General features: G+C 41.6%; 1 pseudogene; it reads left to right on the top strand.

Moving 5' to 3' along the window:
* Window positions 1–576: 576 nt before the first annotated feature.
* LOC147444515 (uncharacterized) lies at window positions 577–1,175 on the top strand (annotated as a pseudogene).
* The last annotated feature ends 21,602 nt before the right edge of the window (window positions 1,176–22,777 follow it).

The following is a 22,777-nucleotide window of genomic DNA, read 5'->3' as shown; positions in this document are numbered from 1 at the left end:
GGCATCGAAGAGCATCCTCAATGTCTATCGTCGGAAGGAGTCATAGTGGGAGGGGGAAGAGGATAGCAAAATGAAATGTTACATTACGCGTCTTCAAAGTCCTATGGGACCAAGCTCAGACAACCTTTATGGATTTAATACAATTTCTGGATACAAAATAAAATGAAGTAAAGTAAAAAAATTAAAATAAAAAAATAATTAAAAAAATCTTCAGGCTGAAATCATCATCACCGTCGTCGTTGTCACTGCTCGAGGATGCCCGATAGCGGCCTGTTGTCGCTGAGAGTTTGGAAAATCTTTGTCGAGGTCTGCTTCTGTACCAAGTCAACGCGGGGGAGAGAGAGAGAGAGAGAGAGAGAGAGAGAGAGAGAGAGAGAGAGAGAGAGAGAGAGAGAGAGAGAGAGAGTTTTGATAAGGCTAATTAGCCTGTTCTTAGCATTTAGTTGGCTTCATAGAGAGTCGCGAGGGCGAGGAAGATAGTGAGAGTCCATGAAGAGATATCGTAGATTACCTCTTCTCGTGGATAGAGCGTGCAATTCTCCTCTGTAGTTCAAGATGTGGGTGGCAAAGGTATCCATGGCTTGCGTAGCCACCCGCGTGGCTCGCTTCATCAACCCTAATTCTTCTCTTGCTTGCCATCGGCATTCTTTGCAGCAGAGCTTTCAAGTCCGCCACCGCTGCTACCCTCCCAAAAGAACGCATGTTGGTGTCGCATACACCCTTGACATATCCTTCGTCGAGGCTCCTCTCACTAGCATCGAACTATCAATTGAACAAATCTACTCTATCGTGCTCGACATCAGTGCTAGCCTTGCTCTCATCAAAGGCCACACTCGCCCGGCCACTATGTGCATCTTCGAGTTGCTGGCAGTGGTAGACAACCTGCGTACATGTCGATTGCATCCCCCCCAAGTACTGTAGGCTCTGGATCGCTCAAGTTTCTCATCAAGAATGTAAAGGGCCAGACTGCCGACTTCTTATGTGACCTCAAGAAAGGAGACAAGGTTGAAGTTAGCCCTGTTGTTGGAAATGGGTTTGCCATCAAGGCAATTGAGAGGGAAAAAAGAAAAAAAAAATCAAAGATGCTCAATGTCGCATGGTTGTTGTGGCCGGGAGGAGAGGGAGGATTAGTTGGTTGGTGGGAATTAAGAGAGAGAAATCAGTACTGCACATAATATGTTTATGTCAGGCTGCATGGCGGTTGGCAGTGCAGTGTGTGTAAGAGAGAGAGGGATAATTAAACTGAGGTTGGAATGCGAGAGAGAGAGAGAGAGAGAAATGGTGGCGCAGAGAGAGAGAGAGAGAGAGAGAGAGAGAGAGAGAGAGAGAGAGAGAGAGAGAGAGAGAGAGAGAGAGAGATTCTGTGGCTCCAAGCCTGCATGGCAGCTTATACATGTGAGCATGGGTGGTGGGTGAGAGCAAGCAGGTGAGTTACGCTCACTTTGTGTGGGTATGAGAGCACCCATCACTTGCACCACAGTTTGCTATGCAAGAAACGAGTGAGGAAAAAAAAAACAAAAACAAAAAATTTTCCACCAGTCATTACTTCTTGTGCGTAACAGCTGCATGCAACCCGCGTGAACTTGCGTTTGAAACAAGTGGGGTAAGCTGCTCTCTTGGTTCCAGTTAAGGACAAAGACAGGCACAACAAGGCGAGTGTGTCGTACACGAGGATGCACTGATGGCTAGCTATGGCACACGAAAGCGTGCTGAGAGAGAGAGAGAGAGAGAAATTTCAGTAGGTGGGCGCATGCATAGATCATCACCGCAGGAGAGAGACAGAGAGAGAGACTGCATGAGCTTAGCGCTGATATGCAAGAGAGAGAGGGAGAGAGTTGAAACTGCCTGGCTCTATCCGCGATGCTGCACGCGAGCTCGGTCTACCCTGCTGCTCGCGATGTCATGCATTTGCAAGTCACCTACGTTTTTTTTAAATATATATATATATCCTTGTTAATTATAAATTTCGGGCCTAGGTTTCCATGACAAATTGCGAACATGCTAGAATTTTATGTTACTTTTAATTCCCGCTCCTTCCTATGACAGAACACCTCCAATCCTTCTCTTAGTACTCTTCTTCTTCGTCGGCTATACAGATCCTATGACGATATTTATCGCGCTATTAATATATATATATACGTTAATATTGTGTAAACTTGCTCATAGTATAAAATTGTCATTTCTACTGTCTTATTTAGATATCTTCCACTAAGTGCAAATTAACGGAGGATTAAAACCAGATTTTTCATGAAAAAAATAATATAGGACAAGAACATAGATGTATAAATTTTGAAAACCAAAAGAAAACAAGAGCACTTAGCTTTTGGTTATCCGAATATGAAATCTCTGAAGCATAGCCTCAGCTCTGATATCACTGCTGCAAGCGGGAGGACATGATTGCCCTACAAAATACATGAAAATAGCACATAGCGAGACATAAACGACTAAATTTGCATACCTCGAATCACACGACGCCTAATCCACGTTGTACACGAGTAGAGAGAGAAAGAGAGCGTGATAGAACGAGAGAGCACGTGCAGGCGCACCTCCTAGAGCGGAGTGCTACGCTGGCACGGCGAGAGAGAAGAGGGGAGAGGGGAGAAGAAGTACACCGAAACTGGGTGCAATCTCCTCCCGTGCAAGAGTGACCATTTCCCTCTTGCACATATTTGTTATATAGATTTCTTGAATGGTCAAATTGGTTACAAACTGGTTGGCCGGTCATAATTGGCCAAAGCTCATAAAAGAGCACTTGAATAATAAAATGTACATGATATACAAATACATTTTCATAGGCCAAGCTGGGTCTAGTCTTTTCCACCTGTCAGCTGTAATAAATCATAAAATATCATTTCTATAACATCCTCAACCACTTTAACTCCCAAACTAACACATTTCTAAACTAAAACGATCAACACGGGTGACCAAGGCAAGACACATGCTTCCTAGCACCTCTCTATAGGTCCTAACTAAACTAAGATAGAAGGAATAATATGGTAAACCAGAGGAACTCTTACCTATAGGATTAGTCTAAGGTCACCTACCTAAGGCTTCGTTCCCCGGCAAGCGGCGCCAATGTTGGCGGGTACGTCGCAAGCAGACGCTAGCATAGCGAGAACAAAACCAACAACCCTATGTCGGCTGAGGATGAAGCTTAACCCGTAGGCGCATGGAAACAAGAAGAGGGTTATGAACCTACTTTGCGACCTTGTAAGACAATCACTATAAGGAAATCGGGTCAAAGATCGCACTAGTGAAGACAATCCAAACTACAACACTAATGCTCACCAAATCTAAGTCAAATGCATTTGAAACATCACAAAACTCATAAGGTATACTCTCCTTGCCTTGAGATCACTATCCTATGGACTATGACTGGATAACCCACCTCCAACCACCCCTTGTGACAATCACGTATAAAGATAGGTAGCAAAATAAAAGTTACCATTTTTCGTGGTGTATGGTCATAACGTGTAGTCCTACTTTCCATGAACCCATAGGTACAAAGAAGTCACCAAATGGACACCCGGTTTGCAAGAAAACTCACCCGGAAGCTTGTAGGTGCTCTCTTCGCGTCGTTATTGAAATCCTACACTGTTGGCATCGGGGGGAAGCCCTTGTAGTTGCTAACGTAGTAGTGGTGTCGCTTTGGCAATGGGCCTTTCATAGACTGCGTAGCAAGGAGATCAAGTCTCTCTCTCTCTCTCTCTCTCTCTCTCTCTCTCTCTCTCTCTCTCTCTCTCTCTCTCTCTCTCTCTCTCTCTCTCTCTCTCTCTCTCTCTCTCTCTCAGACTCCACGCACAGTGATAAAACCGATTTGATTAATTCCAAAAATTTGGGTTTAGGTTACAAAAGTTGAATTATATACATTCCTCCATAGAGGCTCGTTCCCATAAGGTCTATTGGTAGCTCAAATATTACAAAGGTACCATTTCACTTCAAAAAATAGTAGTACAATGTATTGGGAAACCTCTTCTGTATTCTGTCATCAATAGTAGACCACCCCAAATTATGTATTGGGAAACCTCTTCTGTATTCTGTCATCAATAGTAGACCACCCCAAATTATGGAGTTGTGACTACCTTCACCCAAGTGTTGAAGTCGACAACCAGGCAACCGATTGATCACGCATAGTATGTGTTGACAACGTTGCAGGGCACCAAGAAAGAAGGTAAAATAACTTATCTGGGTGCACCTGAAGTACTGACAAGAATAGCCTATCATGCTATTGGCATGACTGACAATTTGTCGCCAGCCCTAGATCAAGACACATGGATTGTGTCTGCACAACCTTCTCCCATAACCATCCATTCATCAAAGAGAGTTTATAAGCCAGATGAAGAATGTGCCAAAAGCTCCCACGAAGCTCATAGAAATGAGAGGTTGGATAATGAGGAGAGAAGGGCCAGAATTGAAGAGATGAAGAAGAAAGCTGTAGCAGTACATCATGAAGAACCTCAACAAAAGAAGGCCAGGTTTGAAAGAGAAAAACAAACTTATGAAAGAAGCCGCCAAGCTGCAGGTGAGGACCTGAGAAGGTGGGTTCTAAGAGAGATAAGGGAACCCAGAATCAAAAACCTTGTAAGAAAATAAGCAGAGGAGCCCGCGAACATTCTTGAGCGCATGTACGCACAGGCAAAAGCCCTAAAAGTAAAAGAAGCTCAAGAAGTAGAAAGTAAGACAAGAAGAATCAAAGCAATAAAGACAAGCGGAGGCTATAGAGTAAAGCGAGACACACCACTATAGGGAGGAGATGTCTCCAAAGCCAGCCTCACCTACTACGAAATAGGCAGACCACCCAATGCCAAGTCCTCACCCTTCACCAATAGTTAGACCCAATGAGGGTGAGGAATCCAAATAAAAGGAGCCTGAACATCAAACAATAGGTTTTGAACAATCGAAGCTGACACAACAAACAGAGGCCACACCTTCTACGACCACCCACAAGAAACAGTCAAGTCATCCACAAAGCCTCAAGAAGAAAAAGCAACCGAGGCGAAGAACAACCCCCGCCACAACCACAAGCAGCCACCACAGCACCACCAAGGAGCCACAACCTGACACGGTAGAAACACCTAGGTAGCCTACATAGTCTAAAGAATGGGAGACAAATGATGAAGTCATCTTGCAAGTAAATTAATATACCAAGCAGATATGCAGATGATGAATGAAAAAATGTGAACATTGGCACTTAGCCACAGTGCTAAAGCTAGAGAGCTTGAGCTGGTCATAGATGCTCTACAAGGAGAGCTAGATGACAGGATGAATATCATTTCAAATTTACAGAGACAAGTCAAAGAGATGAAAGATGAAGCAGAAAAATACCAGTTGGCCAAAGAGAAGGTAGAAAGAAATGGAGGAGCTAGGAGAAGTTCTCAGCCAATTATCTGATGCATGCAAGGCCAAAGACGAGCAGCTGACAGAGGTAACAAATGAACTCCTAACCACAACTCTGTCAGTACAAAAGATCCAAGTGCAACTCAATGTAGCAAATGCATCTCTGCTATACTTAGAGCAAAGAATCAATGATCAGGTAGCATTTTTGCGATAGATAAGGTAAAATCCTGCAGTTGCCTCGATCAAAGGTACAAATGAAGTCTATAAAGCTTTGGAAAAGGAAAGCAAGGATCTCGAGCTATAGTTAAAGCTCGAGCAATCCCAAATAAGAGACCTTTCACTAATGCGGATACAACAAGAAGAACAACTGCTTAAAGAGATAGATGAACTAAAGAGAGTCAATCAACTTCCGCGAGAGGGACAACCAGATACACAAGAAGAAGTAGGCCCCTCAGAACAACCAACTATCCAAATTCCCTCTGTCTCTTTTGCTGAGATGGAAACACATTTGACAGAAGGGCTAGGAGGAGAAGAAGACTTTCAGGTACCACTGACTGATGCCGAGCAAGTGCCCATGGTCCAAATGTCTAAGGCTGAGGAAGAAGCACTAAAGTAGTAGGTTTCCCAAGAGACAAATGTCAAATGGAGGGCAGCGATGGATTGGGAATTGAGAGTTCTCCACTCAATCAATTTCACCCAACTAAATCAATGCACAGTGGCATCAACAATCATTGCCATACCCTTTGATCAAGGTAGAGCTATCACAGATCAAATAAAGATTATACAAGGATATGCAGGTAGAAGACACAAACGATGTCCACCCCAAGTGGAGAAAGAGCTGGTTGAACAAGAATCCAAGATATCTGATTTTGTTCACAAGAGTACCTACCGCACTACAAAGGGACTCAACATTTTGTCTTGTATCACGGGTAAGGACATGGCAACATTTGAAGCATTGAGAAAGAAGTGGCCTACATGTCTAAACTATCCACGATTGCCAGCTACTACAGAGCAGGGATCGGCAACAGAGGAATACATGGTGAAAACCCTAACAGACACCATGAATTTTTTCAAGAGCCTCCCTAACCTCTCATGTGCCATGCTATATAAAATCCACACAATGCTGCTCACATGTATTCAAGATTTTCAGGAGCCAGAGTAGGTAGGAGCGCCATGGATGTCATTCCTCAAAGGCAATAAGGGTCTCTGCTATGATTTAAGTGGCCAGAAGTCCTTTACGGCTTCTACGCTCGATGCATGTTTTTGCCTTCAAGAAATATGTTGGTGTTTGAGGAAGCGTTCTAAACAGGTTTCTTCACTTGGCAAACGAAGATATTTGGACCAGTGATAAGCAACCTTACCTCCAGATTTGTTGGCTATTCAGCCATTGAGCTTAAAAACAGAGTCACCATGCAGTTCTTGCAGGTTCTTTTGAGAAAGAGAGAAGACTCATATATGAGAAATCCTTACATGCACTTAAAGACCACCTCGCCAATTGTCAACCCAAAAACTACTTCAGTCCATGAGGCTGTGTCAAGGGACGACACAGTCGAGGAGGGGGGGAATGTTAGTAGCAAGCTAACTCGGATAACATTTTTTGGGGCTTTCATTGTAAAAACGTTTATTATTTTGATGAATCGTGAATATTATAACTCTTACTTTCCAGATAAAGATTGTAATTGATGAGCCGCGGCTACAAGATTCTAGATTCTATCAACTTGTCTTTAGTTAGAGTTTCTTAGATTATTAGTTTTGACCACCAAAAACCTTGACTAAGGTATAAAAGCCAATTTTTGTAAGTTTTTTCAAAAGTTTTGGATAAAAGAAACACAACGTGAGCTAACAATGCTCACTTCTCTCCTTCTCGCGCTTCCTACTCCCTTCCCAATTTTCACATTGCAGTGCAAACTTCTACATTGCAACCGCCCACCACGGGTAAGAGCTCTACGCATTGACATAAGCATTTCATGGTAATTTGTAGCTTTTGGCATTGCTAACCCACGGACTAATTTCATCTTGTAAGTAGAAATTTAAGCTTTAAAATCAAAAACTAAGTATAGGTTGTGTAGCAGGGCATCATTGCTAAGCATTTAGATGCATTCTGGGTCGAAATGACTAGGTCAAAAACTCATAGTTGTTAATAATATTGATTTTTTCACTTGACCTAAGCATGTGTTTAGGTCTTATAAACATGTCCTAGAAGTTTCGTAATGTTTGGATGTCGTTTGATGTTGTAACAGATGTGATTTGTTTGTCAATGAGCGATTAGCTTTTGATGATTTCTGTCATCTGAGTGTAGCTTGAGTTAGATGCGAGTTGTTTGTTGTTTTCCAAGAGATTGACAACCTCTTGTAGCCTCTATGCACTAGTTGAGTCAACTTTGTCCCATGGATTCAAAATTATATTCATGGTTCTCGCTATGTTTGTAAGAAGATAGGAGTGAGGTTAGACACCCATCCCACAACCTCCATCAATGTAGGCCTCTCCCATGCCCACACCTTTGCGCCAAGAGTTTACCACATGACAAATGTTGGGTAACTCTCCCACAACCAACACTCTCACTTGTCCATGATTCGGCTCTTTCTGTGGATTCACTACTAATGACTTCAAGTGCCTCTTAAGTTTGGGAACCATATTCATCAACTGTCTAGAAGTAAAATCTATTTTCCTCCCAATCAGGTCTTTCTTTAAAATGTAAGATATTTGGCCTTCTCTCAAAGGAAAATCTGCTACTTTAAATTGTCTACAAGGTATCCTCTTGCTATTATCTTTCACATCTTCACCCTCTTTCTCTTTCCCTTTCCTCTTACTCGGACCTAGAGTAGCATAGACTTCCCTCTCTGTTTGGCCTACGGGAATCATATATGCTTCTTTCCTTTTAACGCACACAGTATCCAATGACCACCAGAGGTTGCTGCCTGATTTTCATGTTCTATACTTTGATCTCCCTATATATCCAATAAATAATCATTAGCCTTGTTAGGAATCTGCTGAGGAAGTGGAAACATATCACCTCCCATGCTTATTTGGCCTTGGAAATTGAGTTCTGATATGACCAAGTTCACCACAATTATAGCAGGTAGGGATGAACCACCTTTGTGGCTCAAAGACACCTTGTCCATGACCACATTAGCATTAGGCTGAGCTTCATATAGTTGGGGAATTCCTCTACCATGACCATGACCATGACCCCAATCACCTCCAAGAACACTGAGCTGCAATTCCTGCATCATGGTCTTGCATATTTTGTTGTAATTGATTCAATGTGGGATTATCCCATTGCCACATGGCACCTTCTCCATAGTATACCCAGTTTCCTTCTTTCCCCACCAAAATTTATCAGCTCAGTCTTCTTTCCAGACCAACTTCCCAGAAGCATAGTGCACCACTCCAGCCACCAAATGTGACGCCGTAAAGCACAACTCGAAGCCCATTATTTTGACTACTTTTTATAATCTCAGTTTTTTTAATTTAAATCATCAAGTTGGCCCAATTTCATTTGTCGCATGCATCTGCAACCACTTTCTAAGTCGAAACCGCCCACTTTGGATGCACATATCTCATGATGTACAAATCCGATTCACAAGCTATAAAGCACGGATGAAAATACTTATTGAAGACCATCTTTTGGGGATGCAACCAACCCAAAGCTCTAGTAAGCAAGGCTGGAAAAACTAAACCTTTGTACATGAATTTGGTTACTTCCGAGATTCAAAGCACCAGGTACACATATATACATGAGGCTTAGCAAGCTTTTAGGCATGATCTACTGGCTTTATTCTCATTAAAAAAATGCTTGACAGTGGCAAATTCTAGAAAAACCTCAAAGAACTTCAGAAATGCAACAGTCTTCAAAGATGACTTGTGTACTTCAAAAATGCAAATGGATTTCAACAAACGAAGTAAAATAACACAATTGGACTTCAAAAGCGCACACAGACTTCAAAAATGAAAACAGATTCCAAAAACCCTAATATAAAGGCATTGACCAATAAAGATGAGATTATTACCCCATGGTCCTGATCTTTGTGCATCTCTAGAGGTGGTGTGCGGGGATCGAGCATGACTAGAGAATGTGAGCTTGTTAGAGCTAGCAACAAATAATAGAAAAACTGCAAACAGACTTCAAAAGTGCAACACTCTTCAAAAATGACTTGTGTACTTAAAAAACGGAAACGAACTTAGACAAATGAAGTAAAATAACTCAATCCGACTTCAATAGTGCAACAGACTTAAAAAACACAAAAAAAATAAAAAGAGACTTATGTCAAACCTGAATATATAGATGTTGACCAATAAAGACGAGATTATTACCCGATGGTCCTGATCTCTATGCACCTGTAGACCGAGGTGTGTGGGGATCAGGCATGGCTAGAGAATGTGAAGTTGTTAGAGCTAGCAAGGGAAAAACCACAAATAGACTTGAGAAATGCAACAGTTTTGAGAAATGACTTGTGTACTTAGAAAACACAAACATACTTTGATAAACAAAATTAAATAACGTTATCAAAATTCAATAGCGCACACACTAACTTAAAAAATGAAACCAAATAGAAATATAGACTTCTGTCAAACCCTAATATATAGGCATTGACCAATAAAGACAATATTACTAGTTGGTGGTCCTTTTCTCCCTTCATCTCTAGATCGAGGTGTGCTGGGATCTGACATGGCTAGAGCATGTGAGGTTGTTACATCTAGCAAAAAATGGTAGAAAAATGGCAAACAACTTTAAAAAAGCAACAGTCTTCAAAAATGACGTGTACTTCAACAACGCAAATAGACTTCAAAAAAGGAAGTAAAATAACACGATCAGACCTTAATAGCACGCACAGACTTCAAAAATGCAAATAGATTCCAAAAACAAACTTATGTCAAACCCTAATATATAGGCATTGACGAATAAAGACGAGATAATTACCCGGTGGTTCTGATCTCTGTGCACCTTTAGACCGAGGAGTGCGTAAATCTCGCATGGATAGAGAATGTGAGGTTGTTAGAGCTAGCGAAAAATGATAGAAAAACTGCAAACGGACTTCAAAAATGCAACAGTCCTCAAAAATGACTTGTGTACTTCAAAAACACAAATAGACATAGACAAACGAAGTAAAATAATGCAATCTGACTTCAATAGCGCACACAAACTTAAAAAACACAAACAAATTTAAAACCACATTTATGTCAAACCCTAATATACAAGCATTCACCAAAAAAGAAGAGATTATTACCAGATGTTTGTGATCTCCGTGCACCTCTAGACCGAGGTGTACAAGGATCGGGCATGGCTAGAGAATGGATCTTGTCTTGAGTAGATGTGCCTAGAGCATCCATATCCTCAAAAGAGATGAAAGATGAGAGAGATATAGCCATTCAAAGTTAGGGGTGTACTCTCTCCTGGTCTCTCTCAAGGCTCCTTTCTTTGGTTCGTCTTTGGGCTCTATTTGAGTATAGAATGGCCAGTCGATGACTTTTGGCCGACGTGAAGGGGTGGGGCTAGTGTTCAGAGGACCAAAAAAGGTGGACAGGCGTCTAGGTGGCCAGTGTGAAGACAAAAATGCGCCCCCTCCTCTCCCAAATGTCCAAGATTACCCATACCCATATAGACAAGCTGCTCCCAAGCTCTTCTCTCCTTTGATACAACCCTTATGAGCTCCCCATCCTCCCCCTATACCCTTTTATTTGAGCCTACTCTCCCCTATGTGGGATTATCTCATTGCCACATGGCACCTTATCCATAGTCTTCCCAATTTCCTCCTTTATCCACCAAAAATTCTCAGCTCAACCTTCTTTCCGGGCCAACTTTGCAGAAGCATAGTGCACCCCTCCGACCACCGAATGCTACGCTATAAAGCACCACTTGGAGCCCATTACTTTGGCTACTTCCAAAAATTTAGAATCTTAGATTTTTTAATTTAATTATCAAGTTGGCCCAGTTTCCTTTGTCGCATGCATTTGCAACCACTTTCTAAGTCGAGACTGCCCACTTCGAACGCACATATTTCATGATGTACGAGTCCGGTTCACAAGCTATAAAGCACGGCTGAAAATACTTAATAAAAACCATCTATTGGGGACTCAACAAACCCAAAGCTCTAGTAAACAATTCCAACAAAACTAACCTTTGTACATGAATTGTTTACATGGTCACTCATCAAGACTCGAAGCACTATGTACGCATATATACGTGAGGCTAGCTAGCAAGCTTTTTGGCATTATCAATTGGCCTTATGCTCATCCAAAAAATGCCTAACATAGCTTGCCAGCCCCCCTTAACTTGCTCGATCTTTCATGAAAAGAAGAGATTTTTAGGGTGAACATCTGTTGTAGCTCATTCACAAAAACCTCATCTACATCCTCAAATATCTTCGTATTTTCTTCTTCCATTGATAGCATCTCATCCATCACAATTGTCATCTCATCTATCCCGGCCCACTAGTATTTGGCTTTACAAAACCTCATGAACCTCCAAAGGCTCCAATCCAATTGCATGACCACCTCAAGTGTTGTCCACAATTTTCACATACATAGGTGGTTGTCCATAAGAACCAACATCCACTTTACATTCTCTACCTGCAGAATAGACATACTTCACAAGAATTGGAGCACATGAACACTTTATCCTTGGATGGGAGACACAAAAACAATGCTAGCATGAAAACAACAAGGAAAAAGAGTGCCTCTATAGCCTTGCACGAGTCTCATCCTCTGAAAAAAGAACTATTGCACTATCGAAAACACCTATGATAAGGACCTCTAAAGATTTATGAAGAACCCTTCTAGCATGAAGCACACTTGGAACTAGCAAAAACCAAGGACATAGAGACGTATATTGTCTTGAGTAGATGTCCTTAGAGCATCCGTATGCTTAAAATAAATCAAAGATAAGGGAGATATAGCCATTCCAAGTTGGCGGTGTACTCTCTCCTGCTAAAAAATGAGCTCTCTGGAAAGTTTGCAAGTGTTGCAGCTATGTAAATGGGGGATTGTTTCTTTTATCCAAGAGGTTTTTGTCTCTCTCCTCAGCCGCCAAGTCTCTCTCTCAAGGATCCTCTTTATTGGTTCAACTTTTGGCTTTATTTGGTTATGGAATGAGCAGTCAATGACTTTTGCCCAAGGGAAGGGGTGGGGCTAGTGTCCAGGGGACCAAAATGGTGGACAGGTGCCTGAGCAGCCAATGTGAAGCCAAAAAATGTGCCCCCTTCTCCCCCAAATGTCCGCTAGCCCCCATAGCCAAGCTCCTCCTAAGCTCTTATCTCCTTTGATACAACCCTTATGAGCTCCCCATCCTCCCCTTTGCTTTGAGCCCACTCTCTCCTATGTGGGATGATTGCATTGCCAAATGGCACCTTCTCCACAGTCTTCCCAATTTCCTCCTTTTCCCACAAAAAGTTCTCAGCTCAACCTTCTTTTCGGGACAACTTTCCAGAAGGATAGTGCACTGTTATGGCCACCGAATACGACGCCGTAAAGCACCACTTAGAGCCCATTACTTTGACTACCTTCAAAACTTAGAATCTTAGCTTGTTTAATTTAAATCATCAAGTTGGCCCAGTTTTCTTTGTTGCATGCATCTGCAACCACTTTTCATGTCAAGATCACCCACTTCGGATGCACATATATCATGATGAACAAGTCCGGTTCCCAAGCTATAAAGCATGGATGAAAATACTTATTGAAAACCATATTTTGGGGACTCGACCAATCCAAAGCTTCTATAAACAAGGCTGGAAAAACTAAACCTTTGTACATGAATTTTTACATGGTTACTCTCGAGACTCAAAGCACTATGTATGCATATATACATGAGGCTAGCTAGCAAGATTTTTGGCATGATCTTCTAGATTTATGGTCATCTAAAAAATGCCTGACATAGCTTGCCAAGCCCCCTTAGCCTCCTTGATCATTCATGACAAGCAGAGATTGGTAGGTTGAACATATGATGTAGCTCATTCTCAAAAACCTAATTTACATTGTCAAAAACCTAATTTACATCCTCGGATATCTTCATATTTTCTTTTTCCATTGATAGCATCTCATTTATCACAATTGTCAAATACTTCTTCAACCTGTAACCATTAACACGGTATTTATGTTGTGCACCACCCAAATTTGCCAGTTGATATATTCCATTATCAAACTTATTCACATTAGTAAAAGGACCTTCCCACTTAATTTGAATTTTTTTTGAAAGGTATTGTACAATTTACTATTGTATCGAACACAAAATCATCGTTTTCAATTCCTTTATCCATTACACACTCATTAGCCTTTATTTGAGCTTTCTTTTCCTCATAGTAGCTCAAAGCTAACACTGTGTCCAATTGCAAAAACTATAAATACAACAACCTTTTCTGCCAAATTTCTCTTTGCTCTTCGTCTCCCAATGACAACAATTTAACTGCAAGAATTTCCTGTTCAATTTGCAATAAAGCTTCCTTGGTGGCAAGGAGAAAACGCGGTGCTCATTTTGATAGGAGGTAGGCAGCTCTAAATCCCAAGTTCTCCCATGTGTCTGGGTCATCTTTGTCAAGATTCTCACCAACTCTCCATTGAACCTTTGATTGAGACCATTGCATTGTGGATAATAAGGAGAACTATACCTGTGCTGTATAATGAGCTTTTCAAACAGGAAATCAAAATCTCTCCTCTAAATTCTGGTCCTCTTTAAAAAAATAGTTCTAATGGCACACCCAATTTGCAACATATATGTTCATATACAAACTTTCAAATTCCTTAATGGTAATCTGTTTTGACAGCTTTACCTTCTGCCCAACGTGACAAATAATCCACTGTTGTCAAGATGTAAGCATTCCTTTTAATAGTCCTCGGTAAGGGTCCAATATCATCAAGACCCCATTTTTCAAACACATCAAAAACTAGAATTGTCTTTCATAATTCAAGCTTCAAAATTATCTTCCCCCATTTTTTAACGAGATAAACAAGATTTGCACCAATGGTTAACATCCTGATGAATGCTTGGCCACACATAGCCTTTTGCAAAATGTTATGTAACATGATCTTCCTGGGAAAATGGCCTCCTTTAATGTAAAGCACATCATCAAGATTTTGTAATTTCTAGCTTTCCTTATAAAAGCATACTTTTTGGATGATGGTAGATTGTTAGGTGAAACACCTATCAACAAAAAACCCACCTCTTTTGATAGTTGTGAAAAAAGTGAACTAAAACTCTTGTAGTTTAATAACCCATTTCATCACTATCTTTGATATATTTGAGTTATTAAACAGCTGAGGAAGCAATGAATAACTAGCAAGACTAGTGAAAGACTTTTGTAACAAGTAATGTCTAAATTGTCTCTAAGCATAAACCATACTGATAATCACCAATTTGATTTCTAAGTAATCTCTTTCATGATGAGTCTTCACTCTGCTAGAATAATGGACAAGATTCATATACGGAGATTCCTTCCCCCTTTGCAATAACATAGACCCAGTGAAATCCTTTCCCACTAATGGGTTAACAAAAGACTCCTTTTCCCAATCAGGATCTTGCATAATAGGTAGTGTACTCAAAACTTCTTTGTCTATGTCAAAGACATTGTCACAGTCATGTGTCCACTCCAATGGATCATTCTTAACCGCTTGTTGCAATGGATATAAGAATTGTGATGCCAAAGGTATAAATTGAGACAAATATCTAACCTTCTGTATGAAAGTGGCCAACTGTCTTGTATCCTTGGGAGATGACAACAATAACAAATCTTCCACTTTCTCTAAATCTGTTTCAATCCCATTTTTTGAAATCACATGTCCAAGAAGATTCACTCTTGGTTGTGCCAAATTATATTTCTTAGGGTTTAGCTGACCCCCGCATTCATCATACCTAGCTAAAGTCATTTCAAGCTTCTAAAAATTCTCTTTCCTTTAACTGTATACACATAAATCATCTATAAACTCTTTGACAAACTTCCTAGCAAATGGGGTAAGGACCCAATCTACTTTTCTTTCAAAGGCTCGAGGCCCATTTGTTAACCCAAAAGGAAGGAAGCAAAAGCAAAAACAACCCCATGGAGTGATAAAAGTAGTCTTTTTCTGATCTTCAGAAGCAAGGATAAGTTAAAAATACCATGAATAACCATCACAGACAACATTGCATCTTTCAAAGCCAGCCACGACATCTAAAAGTTGATCAATAAAAGATAAGGGATAAGGATCTTTTTTTGTCACTGCATTTAATAGATTATAATCAATGCAAACTCTCCAAAGCCCATTTTTCTTTGGACTAACCACTACAAGGCTCACCCATTCAACATTATCAGCTGGCACAATGAACCTGCATCCAAAATTTTATTGACTTCTTCCTTTAAAGCATTCATTTTCTCCTTACCCATCCCTCTTAATTTCTATCTTATTGGCTTTGCCCCTTCAACTAGTTCAATCTTCACAGGATCTCCACCAAAACCCCTTATTTCTTGATATAAAGTGATAAAACGATTTGGAAACCTATCCAACATTGTTAAGTACTCCCTTCTTTCTCCTTGTGTCAAATCGGTACTCAACATGTCTTGAATCAATCCCTTCTTCACTGACAATTCTTGTTTAGACTGCATCAACTCCTCAACTTGTTCTAAATAGCTTGGATCATTTATATCCCCTGACACTTACAATACTTCACAAGTTTAGCTCTTCTCTTTGTCGAATAGTAAGAATGACAAGTCATCCTCATCACTAGAACTAGAAGTAGTGGTACTTTATAAATCTTCAGAACTATCTTCACTGGTAACTTCGGATTCATCATTTTCACTCACATATTCTAGTGTTAAAGGTTTCTCGATAGTCATATCAAACACCCTCTGTTCACCCTTCTTGCCATACAGACAGATTGTGCCCTTGACCTAGGGCCTGCACAACACTAATAGCTCTCAACCAAGGCCGTCCCAAAATGAGAGGAAAAGCTCCAGGCCAGCAGTTGGCATAACATGAAAGTTTACTATAACCTTCAAGTTAAAGAATTCAACTTCCAAATTCTTAATTAGCCCCAAACAATTTACTTTGGCATGAGTTGCTAGTCAAAACCTGAACCCAAAGCTTTCGCATGTAATGAGACCCAGACTCTTGACACATGACTGTGTAATGACACAAACTTGAGCACCTCCATGAATGTAGGCCTCTCCCATGCCCACACCTTTGTGCCAAGAGTTCACCACAAGAAAAATGTCGGGTAACTCTCCCACAGCCAACGCTCTCACTTGTCCATGCTTCGGCTCTTTCTTTGGATTCATTATAATGACTTCCACTACCTCTTACGTTGATGGAGCAAAAGATGTCGTGCACACACTCACACACCCAGACAACTCAACACAACACGAGGAATTTACCTGAATTCCTCACCCCACTCACTACCACTCAAAATCTCCCTAAAAACTCATTTCCAAACGCCTCGACCTACAAGCCCTTGCCTGCCCGCAGACACTACAAGGTGAGTAGAGGTGATCAACATTGGAATCACGCTTGATGGTGACCAAAATATACAAGGAAAACCATCAAAAACCGAAAAAATCCAGCCACAAAAGGCCACTCTCAAACCATTGCAAAAGCTTCACCAAACTCCACTCTGTTGGACTCTTTGGAGTAGTGCCAACCCTAATGGCACCGATACAGGGTCACATAGTCTTGCATAAAGCCGCACCTTCTTCTCTCAATTCCTCGCACACTTACATCCATGGAAACCTCAGAACTTCCATAGATTCTTCCAAGTGAAAAATTGAAGAGAGAAAGCTCTCATTCACTCCTCCACACACTCGAAAACAGGACGTGAATGCGACGGGACTTCACTAGACCACCTGTAGGAACCCTCCTTCCTTCCCCACACAGAGAGATGAAAGTGCCAAAACTTGCCTTCCAAAATTCTCCTTCAGCCAAAGAACTCACGGAAGCGTCACTGATGTGGCACTTTGATGCATTTTCACACCTTTTTTGGCCTAGTTTTGGCCAGTTTTGACCCCCAGCGGGCATTTTTGGCGGGAAAATTCCCAAACGGACTCCAACATTCACCAAATTTTGTACACTTGATCCTCAATACCCAAATCTTTTGCCACATCCTTATATTCTATTTTTGACCACTTCTAGGGCGGTGCACGCATCACCGCAGATCAGGCGTCGCAAATAGACAGTTACCGCATGTGTCAAACTTCTCGAGTGGGATGAGAGTACCCACACTTATCACTTGCATTATTTACATTCTATAAAGCTCACACACATTATCTAGAACCAAAATAAGCTACCTAAAACCATATCCAAGGCCCCGATACCCTATCCAGGCATGTACGTATGCTCGACTGCCGACACGCAAGCACACATATTTACAATGTGCACACGTTGCACCTTTTTCCGAACTTGAAACCACTTTGGAAAGATCCCAAATGCATGTATTTACATCTTTTTGTACATATGACCATGCATATAAACTCTACTTTGTACACGCCAAAAGCGGTCTATCATCATTACCAAGCAACTGATTCATGACTAGCAATGCATCCCCTTTTGCAATGACCCTCTTCAGTCCAAACTCAACACACTGCTTCAACCCAAGGAAAAGCGTGAGGTACTCGGCCTCATTGTTACTTTCAGCTTCATCAAGATCATAAGCTCTAGAAAAGATTACATCGCCTTTTGGGTTCTTAATGACTACCCCACCACTTGCCTTTTGAATAACTTTCCTGTATGCACCATCAAACATCATTGTATACGAATCTGTAATATCTACTTTCTCTTCATGATCATCCTTGTCAACCCTTGGGTAAGATAGAAGCTCCCTCCGCTTATGTACCACTATGTCTACCAAGTGAGCTTTAACAGAATGATCCACTTTAAACTCAAACTCATACTCTTGAAGCTCCAAGTCCACTTTAAGATGCGCTTGCTAGGCTTCAAATGTTGTACTACATCAGGCAAAAGATTCGATGTGGTGAGCACATAGAACTTTTGGGGAAACAAATAGGTTTTAAACCTTCGACAAGAAAGAACCAAGGCGAATACCCACTATTCCATTTCCATGTAGGAGAACTCGCTTACATTCTTCATCTTGCTCTCAAAATAAATTGTCTCGAAGTTCCTTCCTTGCTTTTGTAAGCGAACCGACCCAAAAGCTACTGACCCCACACTAATAGATACATAGAAAATCGACACTGCAAGTCAGGAGGACTCACTGTTGGTAAAGCACACAATACCTCCTTGATGCCATCAAAAGCCTGTTGCATGTCTTCATTCCATTCAAACCCTTGAACTCTTTGACTCAATTTTTGGAGAGGCCCACACATACTGACATAGCATCCAGAAAAAACATGACAAGTACCTGAGCTTATGCACAAATGATGCTAAATCCTTTGTGTTGTTGGGCGGATCCATAAGCAATAAAGCCTTAAATTTCTCTGGGTCAGCTTCTATTCCATTTTGGGAAACCACATGTCCTAGCAAATGGACTCTGGCATGAGCAAATTTACACTTCTTTGGGTTGAGTTGCCCACCCTCTTGTTGAAGCCTTTCAAAACTCAACCTCGGCTTCTCCAAATGTGTGACCCTTGAGCTATAACACCCAATGTCATCCATGAAAACACGAATGAACTTACCCAAGTAGGGACCAAACACTCTATTCATCCATCCTTGGAAGGTAGCATATGCATTAACCAGCCCAAAATGCATTCTTTTGTAGGCAAAACAACTCCAAGGAGTAATGAAGGTCATCTTAAATCGATCTTCAATCGCTATCAAGATTTGAAAGTAGCCAGAAAATCCATCCATGATTGAGTAACGTTCATGACCTGCAACCTGATTGAGGATTTCATCTAGAAAGGGTAGTGGATAATGATTCCTTTTTGTGGCAGCATTCAAAGGTTTGAAATCAACACATATCCTAAATCTTCCGTTCTTCTTGGGCACAATAACAACTGGAGAGACCCATTCGGAATCCTCCACTCGAAAGATGAAATCTGCTTCCAAAAGCTTTGTCACCTCTTCATGAAGTGCCTTCTTATGAATGACCCCCAACCTCCTAAGCTTTTGAACCTTTGGCTTGGCACCTTCTTTTAGATTGATTCTATGCTCGACTCCTTTAGCTCCTTGCAACTCTGTATATTCAGTGGCGAATAGCTTTGGAAATTCCTTGAACATGTCTTCATACTCCTTTTTTTCTTTTTCTGTCAAGTCCTCTCCTAGCATGCTCCTTACATTCAGTTTCGCAGGCTCTACAATTGCTTTTGGACTATCCTTCTTCTCCTTGACATTCACATCATGCATCGATGCTTCCTTTTCAACACTTATCCCAAAAAGATCAGGACATAATTGCATCAAGTCTTCCTCTACACTTTCTTCTGATGTCGTAGATGACGCTTCACTATCGTATGACATAGTTTCTGTCAAATCTGTATCTTGCATCTCCAATAGGGGCTGTGTACGGCTCTTGTGTGCCTTCATGTTGTAGACAATGGTCCTTCCTTTCTCTTTGTTGGGGATGGTGATCAAGCCCATGCCCCAATCCTTCTTAGCACCAAGGGTTATAAGCCATGGCCTCCCTAAAATAATTGGATAAGCATTCTCACCCACTTGCATCACGTAGCAATCAACCAAGCACTCAATCCCCAAGACTTTTACCTTCACATCTTCAGCTATTCCAAGACACCTTGCCTTTTTGTGGTTGGCACACCTTGGCCAAGGAGGTAGTCCTTTGGACCAATTTTCCTTCTTCGCCGCCTCTTGCTACTTTCTGGTTTGTCTTCTACCTTAGCCTTTCCTTTTCTTGCTCTTGTTTCCCTCTCTTCTTCTGTCTCTTTCTCCCTATCATGCCTAGTTCTCTTATTGGCCAAAACATCCACATCTTGATGCTCAAGGGTAATGATGTTGATAGCCCTACCGTCTCCATTTCCAGGAAATAGTTGTGGAGATTGTTGTGGCGGCGGTGCTTCTAGTGCCCGCTCTTGATGATTTTCTTCTATTCTTCCTCGACCACGTCCATATAAGGGGTATATCCCTCCTCTCTCTCTTGGTTGTTCACGAACATCAGGGGCGTAGTGACCCTCTTCATCACAATTGTAGCATCTTCCTTGTAGCCTTCGTCCCCTACCTCTCCCAGCTGGCCGCTCTTCTCTTTGGTTTCTATTCATTATGTACTTAATTCTTAATTCTTGCAACTGACCGGCAAGATCATGTAGAACCCCGGCCGTAACAAGATCTGGACCTTGAACCACTCGCTCCACTCTATCATCCGTTGTCACAGGGACCATTGGTTGCACCACAACTGGTTCAATATGTGTCAGGCCTTGCTCCCACCTTCTCTTGATCTTCTTGCTCTTGACCTCGGCAATTTCCACAGCTCTTTCAAATGTAGCAACCTGATCTTGATTGACCTTCTCCCTTACACTTGGATAGAGACAATCCATAAACTGACGTACTTTAAAGAAATCCCCCAGAGGTACTTGGGATTCCGCCTCTAGTTGAACCCAAAGTCCTTTGAAGTGTTGCAAAAACTCTTTAAAGTTAGCATGAACATCTTGCTGCAAACCTCTCAATTTTGTTGTCGCTTCTGTTGCGATTAGTTTCTTTCCAAACCTGTCAAAAATTGCTAGCTTCACCTGCTCCCATGTTTGCTTTTTTTCTTCCTCTAAACCTTCAAACCACTCCCGAGCTTCTCTTTTGAGCGCAAGAGGAAATACATGAAGCTTGGCTTCGTCATTCACAATGTGCATACCAAGCATATGCCACTCGAAATCCGCAATCTAGTCCTTCCCATCCTCCTTCCCTGTGAACACTGGCCAACTATATGCCATCTCTTCGGAGTTGCTTCTCCCTTGCGTGAGTAACTCCACAAAAGTTGAAGTCTTGCACCTCAACCAAACCACCACTTTTCTTCATTGAAGCTCAAACTTCATAGCAAAACTACTTCACATGGGTGCACAACCGGCAAATTTCCGCTCCCCAGCAGGATCGCCAAAGGATGATGGAGCAAAAGATGTTGTGCGCACACTCACACACCCAGACAACTCAACACAACACAAGGAATTTACTTGAATTCCTCACCCTACTCACTACCACTCAAAATCTCCCTAAAAACTCTACCCACAAGCTCAATTCAAACCCCAAACGCCTCGACCTACAAGCCCTTGCCTGCCCGCAGACACTACATGGTGAGTCGAGGTGATCAACATTGGAAATCACGCTTGATGGTGACCAAAATATACAAGAAAAACCATAAAAACCCAAAAACTCAAGCCACAAAAGGACACTCTCAAACCATTGCAAAAGCTTCACCAAACTCCACTCTGTTGGACTCTTTGGAGTAACGCCAACCCTAATGGCACCGATACAGGGTCACATAGTCTTGCAGAAAGCCACACCTTCTTCCCTCAATTCCTCGCACACACACATCTATGGAAACCTCAGAACTTCCATAGATTCTTCCAAGTGAAAAATTGAAGAGAGAAAGCTCTCATTCATTGTTTGCGGGTCGCCGCGACGAACGTCCATAGCATAGCTCTCAAGTATCAACATAAAATTATCGATACAGGGGAAGCGACTCGGATGAGGCATGGAAACTCACTAGGGTGTCAATCCTAATGAAGTGAACTCGAAGAGATGCAACTACTAACTCTACAAGCAAATCAAATGCACTAAAGCCAAGTAATCTGCCTATGTCCTTCTACACAGCTCTACAGTCATCACGCCCGTTCACCATGCAAATCATATCGGAATCGCATGAAACTTGAAGGGGAGCTATAGGGGACTATTAGGAACATATCCTATAACTGTCACAACATTCTGGAGAGGTACAAAACTCGCAATCGTTTGTCTCACAGTACGCAAAAATAGTAAACGGATGATCCTAAAGGGTCGTTTTTGGGTCCCTAAAGCCTCTCCTAGGGTCAAAACAACATAAAATACGCATATAAACACTCAAAAAAACGATTTAAAGCCTAAACAGATGCGTTTGAAACCTTCACCGAATCTTGAATGCTTACACTTGAATGAAAGAGCAGAGTAAGAGGAACACAATGCAAGAAACAAAACTGAATTTGGAGTACCGTAGCCACATGAGCGATGATTACAGTTTTAGCAAAGAGGCAGCTCTCTGTGAGTAACGTAATAGTCACTTATCTTCAAAAATAATCCCCCTTTCCCACTAACCTTAGTGTATTATATACCTAGGGCTTTCTAAAGTGGACGGCGGCCAACTTCTCATGGACCTTTACATACATCATTGGAAAAATTACATCTTTGACTTAGACTTGACTAGACGACTCTCATTAGGCTTTTACAAGGTTTGATGTATTAAACATCGGAAAAATAATGTGACCACATCAAAACTTTGGTCGGTTGTCCCAACGGGCACCTTGGCTAGGTGGGCACTTGTATGTTGTTATCACCTCCAAACATTCACTTCTCCACACACTCGAAAACAGGACGCGAACGTGACGGGACTACACTAGACCAC

The sequence above is a fragment of the Adiantum capillus-veneris genome, chromosome 13, assembly GCF_014529385.1.
Source record: "Adiantum capillus-veneris isolate H3 chromosome 13, ASM1452938v2, whole genome shotgun sequence".
Lineage (NCBI taxonomy): Eukaryota > Viridiplantae > Streptophyta > Polypodiopsida > Polypodiales > Pteridaceae > Adiantum > Adiantum capillus-veneris.
The sequence above is the reverse complement of the archived record's forward strand: the minus strand, read 5'-3'. Positions and strand labels throughout refer to the sequence as shown.